At 38.4% G+C, this 9053-nt stretch overlaps 1 non-coding gene and 1 pseudogene across 1 annotated transcript; both read left to right on the plus strand.

The window, feature by feature from the left end:
• Positions 1-475: 475 nt before the first annotated feature.
• Positions 476-579, plus strand: LOC112708565 (small nucleolar RNA R71). Its single transcript, XR_003156419.1, has one exon. It is a non-coding gene; the product is annotated as a small nucleolar RNA R71 (small nucleolar RNA).
• Positions 580-8636: 8057 nt separating this feature from the next.
• Positions 8637-8738, plus strand: LOC112708642 (small nucleolar RNA R71; annotated as a pseudogene).
• Positions 8739-9053: the final 315 nt, after the last annotated feature.

Below are 9053 nucleotides of genomic sequence, written 5' to 3' on the forward strand. Positions count from 1 at the left end.
GCCTTGTTGAGGCTTTTGTTGATCCTTCCAGGAGAAATTTGGATGATTTCTCCATGATGGATTATAGGTGTTTCCATAAGGTTCACCCATATAATTAACCTCTGCCATGGCAGGGTTCTCAGGATCATAAGCTTCTTCAGAAGCTGCCTCTCTAGTGTTGTTGGATGCATGTTGCAGCCCATTCAGATTTTGAGAGATCATGTTGACCTGTTGAGTCAACACTTTGTTCTGAGCCAATATGGCATTCAGAGCATCAATTTCAAGAACTTCTTTTTTCTGAGGTATTCCATTATTCACGGAATTCCTCTCAGAGGTGTACATGAATTGGTTGTTTGCAACCATGTCAATGAGTTCTTGAGCCTCTTCAGGCATTTTCTTCAGGTGAATAGATCCACCTGCAGAATGGTCCAATGACATTTTCGAAAATTCAGAGAGACCATAATAGAATATATCTAATAGGGTCCATTCTGAAAACATGTCAGATGGACATCTTTTGGTCAACTGCTTATATCTTTCCCAAGCTTCATAGAGGGATTCACCATCTTTTTGTTTGAAGGTTTGAACATCCACTCTCAGCTTGCTCAGCTTTTGAGGAGGAAAGAATTTATCCAAGAAGGCAGGGACCAGCTTATCCCAGGAGTCCAGGCTATCCTTAGGTTGTGAATCCAACCATATTCTAGCTCTGTCTCTTACAGCAAAAGGGAAAAGCATGAGTCTGTAGACTTCAGGATCAACTCCATTCGTCTTTACAGTCTCACAGATCTGCAAGAACTCAGTTAAAAACTGATAAGGATCTTCAGATGGAAGTCCATAAAACTTGCAGTTTTGTTGCATTAATGCAACTAGTTGAGGCTTAAGCTCAAAGTTATTGGCTCCAATGGCAGGAATGGAGATGCTTCTTCCATCAAACTTGGACGTTGGCTTTGTGAAGTCACCAAGCATTCTTCTTGCATTATTATTATTATTTTCGGCTGCCATGTCCTTCTCTTGTTCGAAAATTTCTGAAAGGTTGTTTCTGGATTATTGTAATTTAGCTTCTCTTAATTTTCTCTTCAGAGTCCTTTCAGGTTCTGGATCAATTTCAACAAGAGTGCCTTTTTCCCTGTTCCTGCTCATATGAAAGAGAAGAAAACAAGAAAAGAAAGAGGAATCATCTATGTCACAGTATAGAGATTCCCTTATGTTAGTAGAAGAAGAAAGGGGTTAGAAGAATGGAGATGGGGATTCGGATTTTTGGATGAAGAGAGGTGAAGAGAAGTGTTAGTAATTAAATAATTAAATAGAAGAAGAAAAGAGAAGGAAGATTTCGAAAATAATTTTTGAAAAAGAGGTTAGTAATTTTCGAAAATCAAAGACAAAATATAATTAAAATTAAAATTTAAAACAAAAAGAATTTTTGAAAAAGAGAGGGAGAGTTTTCAAAAATTAGAGAGGAAAAAGTAGTTAGGTGGTTTTGAAAAAGATAAGAAACAAACAAAAAGTTAGTTAGTTGATTGAAAAAGATTTGAAATCAAATTTTGAAAAAGATAAGAGGATAAGAAGTTAGATAAGATATTTTGAAATCAAATTTTGAAAAAGATAAAATTTTTGAAAAAGATAAGATAAAAGATAAAAAGATAAGATAAAAATTTTAATAAAAAGATATTTTGAAAAAGATTTAATTTTTAAAAAGACTCAACTAACAAGAAACTACAAGATAAGATTCTAGAACTTAAAGATTGAACCTTTCTTAACAAGAAAGTAACAAACTTCAAATTTTTGAACCAATCACATTAATTGTTAGCTAATTTTCGAAAATTTGATATAAAGATAAGAAAAAGATTTTGAAAATATTTTGAAAAAGATTTTTGAAATTTTTGAAATTTATAAAAAAAATGAAAAAGATATGATTTTTGAAAAAGATTTTGAAAAGATAAGATTTTTAAAATTGAAATTTTGACTTGACTTGTAAGAAACAACTAATTTTAAAAATTTTTGACCAAGTCAACCCAAAATTTCGAAAATTTGGAGGAAAATAAGGAAAAGATATTTTTTTGATTTTTTGAATTTTTAATTATGAAAGAGAAAAACAACAAAAATATTCAATGCATGAAATTTTTAGATCAAAACAATGAATGCATGCAAGAATGCTATGAATGTCAAGATGAACACCAAGAACACTTTGAAGATCATGATGAACATCAAGAACATAATTTTGAAAAATTTTTTAATGCAAAGAAAACATGTAAGACACCAAACTTAGAAATCTTTAATGCATGGAAAATATGAATGCAAAAGTGCACATGAAAAACAACAAACAACACAAAACAAGAAATCATCAAGATCAAACAAGAAGACTTATCAAGAACAACTTGAAGATCATGAAGAACACTATGAATGCATGAGATTTTCGAAAAGAATGCAAGAAAAATTTTAAAAGCATGCAATTGACACCAAACTTAAAGATTAACACAAGACTCAAACAAGAAACACAAAATATTTTTTGGTTTTTATGATTTTCTAATTTTTTTTGTATTTTTATTAAATTTTTTTTCGAAAAACATTTTTGGAAAAACGAAAAAGAAAAGAAAAATTTTTGAAAAAGTTTTTGAAAAGAAAATTACCTAATCTGAGCAACAAGATGAACCGTCAGTTGTCCATACTCGAACAATCCCCGGCAACGGCGCCAAAAACTTGGTGGACGAAATTGTGATCACTATTCTTTAAGTTGTACTTTTATGGAATTTGAAATTGGCACGAGTGGACACAACTCCGTTCAACTAACCAGCAAGTGTACTGGGTCGTCCAAGTAATAAACCTTACGTGAATAAGGGTCGATCCCACAGAGATTGTTGGTATGAATCAAGCTATGGTCACCTTGTAAATCTCAGTTAGGCAGATTAAATTGGTTTATGGGTTTTTGAAAATAGAAATAAGAAAATAGAAATAATAAAAGGGATAGGGCACTTATGCAGATTCATTGGTGGGAATTTCAGATAAGCATATGGAGATACTGTATGGCTCACGGACGCCTGCTTTCCTACTGCTTCAACTCAATCCTTCTTACTCCTTTCCATGGCAAGCTGTGTATAGGGGTTCACCATCAGCTGTGGCTACTTTCAATCCTCTCGGGAAAATGATCCTATGCGGCTGTCACTCGCACGGCTAATCGTCTGGAGGCATCACCCATGGTTGATGGCTACATCCCATCCTCGCAGTGAAAACTAATGCTCACGCACTCTGTCATAGTACGGCTAATCACTGGTTGGTTCCCGCTCCTACTGGAATAGAATCCCTTGATTCTTTTGCGTCTGTCACTAACGCCCAGCACTTGCAAGTTTGAAGCACGTCATAGTCATTCATTACCGGAATCCTACTCGGAATACCACAGACAAGGTTAGACTTTCCGGATCCTCATAAATGCCTCCATCTATCTAGCTTATACCACGAAGATTCTGTTGGGGAATCTAAGAGATACGCATTCAAGCTCGGTTGCATGTAGAACGGAAGTGGTTGTCAATCACGCGCGTTCATAAGTGAGAATGATAATGAGGGTTACTTATCATCACATTCATCATGTTCTTGGGTACGAATGAATATCTTGGAATAAGAATAAGAGAGATTTGAATAAAAGAAAATAGAACTGCATTAATACTTGAGGTACAGCAGAGCTCTACACCCTTAATCTATGGTGTGCAGAAACTCCACCGTTGAAAATACATAAGTAAAAGAGGTTCAGGCATGGCCGAATGGCCAGCTCCCCCCTAACGTGATCAATGATCTCTTAGGATGAAGAATAAAACAAAACTGAGACCAAAGATGTCTAATACAATAGTTAAATGTCCTATTTATACTAGACTAGCTACTAGGGTTTACATGAGTAAGTAATTGATGCATAAATCCACTTCCGGGGCCCACTTGGTGTATGTTTGGGCTGAGCTTGATCAATCCACGAGCTGAGGCTTCTCTTGGAGTTGAACTCCGAGTTATGACGTGTTTTGGGCGTTCAACTCCGCATCATGACGTTTTTCTGGCGTTTAACTCCAGACAGCAGCATAAACTTGGCGTTCAACGCCAAGTTACGTCGTCATTCTTCGAATAAAGTATAGACTATTATATATTGCTGGAAAGCCCTGGATGTCTACTTTCCAACGCCGTTGAGAGCGCGCCAATTGGAGTTCTGTAGCTCCAGAAAATCCATTTCGAGTGCAGGGAGGTCAGATTCCAACAGCATCAGCAGTCCTTTTGTCAGCCTTCTTCAGAGTTTTGCTCAAGTCCCTCAATTTCAGCCAGAATTTACCTGAAATCACAGAAAAACACACAAACTCATAGTAAAGTCCAGAAATGTGAATTTAACATAAAAACTAATGAAAACATCCCTAAAAGTAGCTTAAACTTACTACAAACTACCTAAAAACAATGCCAAAAAGCGTATAAATTATCCGCTCATCAATACGCACCACAGGCACCTGGTTTGTTATTATTTTTTTCTTGAGACCTTGGTGTCCAGCACCTCTTTGGGTTACTAAGTGTTCTGTAGCAAGGGTTACTCTTGATAGTGGACTTTCAGCTGATAATCCCGAGTTAGTTAACCCAAGTTACCAAGTGATAAGGCACTCCTGAGAGCTTATTCATCCAAGTAAATCCCCTATACATGAACACCACAGACACATGCCTCCATCTTAAACCCTTGGTGCCTAGCATTGTTTCTTATTGTGTTTCTTTCCTTTTTCACTTTTATTGATCTTTCTCTTTTTTATTGGGATCTTATTATTTAGTTAGTCTCAAAGGATTTTGTTGCCTTCTTTCCTTGTTTGGTGAACCAACTTTGCTTACTAATCTTCCTACCACAAACATATAGAATTTACTTCACAAAATAACTCCACTCTTGTTTTTCATAACATTTCTTTTCATTTGGCTTAAGGGACAAACATACAAGTAAGCAAGATGAAGTTGAAAACTAGGGACACTAGACTAGTAATCATAGACTTGAGCAATGAAACTTAAATGCAGAATTGAAAATCCTAAACTACTATGGAAGCATGTTCTATTTCATACATGATTTTCCTTATTTAAAGCTTGAAAAGGTAAAGAACAAGAAGGAACTCCACCACCTTTTACTCATGAGGTTGTTCATGTCCCTTTGCTTCTTTGTCTTCTTTGTGTCCACTTGTGCTTCCCTGCATTCTTGTCATTCTGGCTTTCTTCCAATCTTCTAGTGCCTTCCTTACTAATTCATGGCTCTTTTCAGCCCTCTCTCTTTCCTCTCGTGCTAGCTCATCTTTTACATCCTCATACTTTGTGATTCCTGGATGCAGCACGGGTAATTGTCCAACTAAGTATCCGAGCCTAGCTTGAGTGTTTATGTGATATCCCGTTTTGCTCATATACACGCCTTCTGAGAATGATCTGTACTCATCAAATACATCTGCTTGCTCTTTTTGTCTTCAATGTATATCATGAATGTGTGCACCTTGGTGCGCTTGGATGTGGATTAGCCTTTGGATGGCCTCTTACTGTTGATCTTGTTTTTGGTTTATTGAATTGAAAGCTTCTCCCCACTGCCTCCCTTGTTCTAGTTGTTGCTCCATCAATTGTTTCTGCCACTCATTTTGCTGACTTCCCCAATTGGAAAATGATTCCTCTTGGTGACTCATCATTTGTAATTGAAGCTCTTTCTGTGCCCCTTGGTTTTTCATGTATTGCCTGGATAGGTTATCTATGGTTTATTGTAGTTGATGCATGTTCAAAGTGGTTGGGTCTAGTTCCTCCTGGTTTTGTCCTTTTGTAACTTGATGAGCCGCTCTTTTTCTTTGCCTTCGCTGAGGTAGAGGAGTTGCAACAGCTCGCATCCATCGGACTGTAATTGGAATGCCCACCTTTATCCATTCAGGGTCTTGGTTCGGGTCCCAAGGCTATCCAACTCCCAATGTTGCATGGCAACACTTCCAAGGATATTCCCCTTGAAGACAAGTGTGAGATTTCCTTGGTATAGTGGCCGAATCTCCCTTCCTTAATTGTCCTATCAAGTACCATCAATGTCCTTTTTGATTCCCTATACATGAAGAAAAATTGCAAATGGTTAATTGAAATTTTTGGTGGGAAAATTTAAGGTGTGAGCTAGCTAACAAAAAAATATCTTTTTCTTTTGTTTTTAAATGCTAAATGCTTTCCATGAATGCAAATCAATCAACAACTAAACCCCCCATGCATGCAACGTTGGTACACCAAACTTGTTTGTGATCAAATGGTGCAACAAGTTTGGGGAATAATTTTACCTCATAAAGTGTGTTCAAGCCCACTTGGTGTGCCTTGAACACCAAACTTATTATGCACTATAGGCTGCATGTAAAGAAGTCTTATATTGGCTGTCAAAATTGATTTAGAAGTCCATGAAATTTGCCTTATTACCACTATTAGAAATTAAAGAAAGAGGGCATAGAACATGGGCTGCCTCCCATGAAGCGCTTCTTTAGCGTCATTAGCTTGATGTTTGGTCCTTGTCAAGGTGGCTGATAATGCTTGAAATCTTCTCCCCTTGCAGTAAACCTATGTCCATTGGCCTTGTTATTAAGCTCCATATGCTCTAGGGACAAGATTTTGTTGATGGTGTACACTTGAGGTAGTTGAGATGGGATGGTAGGAAGATGAGGTGGGATGATTGAATAGTGAGCAGAGATCACTTCATCTCCTGGAGAAAAATCCTCTGTAGGGATCTTCTTGTTTTTCCACCTTCTGGGTACTTTCCTCCTTGTTTCCATTGATGCTGTCTTGCGTTCTATGGACTCTTTCTCTAAGGACTCCTTGTTGCTAGCTTTGTATGACTCTAGTGAGCTCAGCTCCCCTTGAGTTACCTTTGAATGAGGTTTTTCCTGAATATATGGCTTTCCAACCAATGGGGTTTCCAATTGTGTTGTTTGTGCTTCACTGCTTGTTTCTTGCATCAGTGCTTCATTATGCTCATCTCTTGATTTTTTGTTTTCTTGACTTGCTTCTTGCCATGATTTGAAGACATTGAAGGTGAGTTGTTCATCATGTATCCTCAAGATTAGCTCTCCCCGTTCCACATCTATAAGTGCCCTAGCAGTGGCTAAGAATGGCCTCCCTAAGATGATTGGATGGAGATGACTTTCTTCCATCTCTAGGATAACAAAGTCTGTGGGAAGATAGTAGCTCTCAACCTTCACCAGCACATTTTTAACTACTCCTATTGCCTGTTTTTGAGTTTTGTCAGCCAATCTGATAATTACATCAGTAGGAGTTAGTTCATTGATTTGGAACTTCTTCATGAGGGAGAGGGGCATTAAGTTGATGCTTGCTCCCAAGTCACAAAGCCCTTTGTCAATCTTTGTTTCACCTATAGCACAAGGGATGTGGAAGCTCCCTGGGTCTTTTCTTTTTATAGGTAGCTGTGGTTGGATGAGAGCACTGCACTCCTTGTTCATTAGTATTGTTTGCCCACCTTTCAATGAACTCTTTCTAGTCAACAACTCTTTTATGTACTTAATGTATGCAGGCATCTGTTGGAGAGCTGTAATGAATGGTCTGTTCACATGAAGGGATGCAAACATATCAAGGAACCTTGAATATATTCTTCTTGCTTCACCACCTTTGAGTCTTTGAGGAAAAGGTGCATATGGGTTCAGACCCTCTTCTTTTAGCTTCTCCTTCTGTGGAGGGTTGGGTTCCTGATTTCTCTGCTCATGCTTATCTTCTGGACTGTCTTGAAGATGTTTTGCTTGTGTGACTGCTTCCCACACACTCACTTCATCACTAGTGGTGATCACCTTACACTCTTCCCATCTTACTTTCTTAGCTTCTCCTCTGGGGTTCTTCTCTATGTCACTTGGGAAGCTGTCAGTGGACTTAGGGATTTGCTGGGATAAATATCCTACTTGGGATTCTAATTTTTTGATGGTATCTCCTTGGTTCTTGATGTTGGTTCGCACCTCATCCTTGAATGCTTTGTTGTCTTGGACTTCTTTGCATAGACCTTCAAGTAAGGTTTCAATCCTAGAGAGTCTATCCTCAGAGTATGATGGTAGGTTTGGGTTATAAGAGTGAGGATGATCATGCTGGTTTTGATATGGATGTTGAGGAGTGTGGTTAGGTGGTTGTTGATATGATCTTTGTGATGAATGTTGGTGGACAGCATGGTTGTTGTGATTTTGACGTCTCTGGTCTTGGCCTTGGTCTTGTTGGTTTCCCCACCCAAAGTTAGGGTGATTCTTCCATCCTGGATTATAAGTTTTGGAGTATGGATCATGATTTTGCCTTGGTGAGTTACCAACATAGTTGGCTTGCTCCCATTCACCTCCTTCTGTTGTGTCTACTCCTTCTTGGGTTGATGATTGTGTGGTGATTGCTGCAACTTGGTTCTTCTCCATTTGCTTTGTGAGGTCAGCTAGTTGCTTGGCAATCATCTTGTTCTGAGCTAGCAGTGCATCAACATGGTTCAGTTCCATTACACCTCAAGTGTTGCTCCTTTCAGAAGCATAGAAGTAGTCATTCTCAGCTACAGTCTCGATGACATCTATGGCTTCTTCAATGGTCTTCTTCTTGTTCAAAGATCCTCCGGATGAGTGGTCCACTGCCTTCTTTGATTCATACGAGAGTCCCTCATAGAAAATATGCAGCTGTACCCATTAATTGAACATGTCCGATGGGCACCTTCTTGTCAAATCCTTAAACCTCTCCCATGCTTCGTAGAGAGTCTCACCATCTTGTTGCCTGAAAGTTTGTACCTCAGCTCTCAGCCTGTTGATCCTTTGAGGAGGGTAGAACCTTGCCAAGAATTTGTTCACTACATCTTTCCATGCTGTTAAACTCCCCTTTAGGAAAGACTCCAACCATTTAGATGCCTTATCCCTGAGTGAAAAGGGGAACAAGAGCAATCTGTAAACATCTGGGTGGACGCCATTGGACTTCACAATGTCACATATTCTTAGGAAGGTGGTTAAATGTTGATTTGGGTCTTCTTGGGCACTTCCTCCAAATGAGCAGTTGTTCTGAACAAGGGTAATGAGCTGGGGTTTTAGCTCAAAGTTGTTAGCATGTATGGTTGGCTTTTGGAT

The sequence above is a fragment of the Arachis hypogaea genome, chromosome 8, assembly GCF_003086295.3.
Source record: "Arachis hypogaea cultivar Tifrunner chromosome 8, arahy.Tifrunner.gnm2.J5K5, whole genome shotgun sequence".
Lineage (NCBI taxonomy): Eukaryota > Viridiplantae > Streptophyta > Magnoliopsida > Fabales > Fabaceae > Arachis > Arachis hypogaea.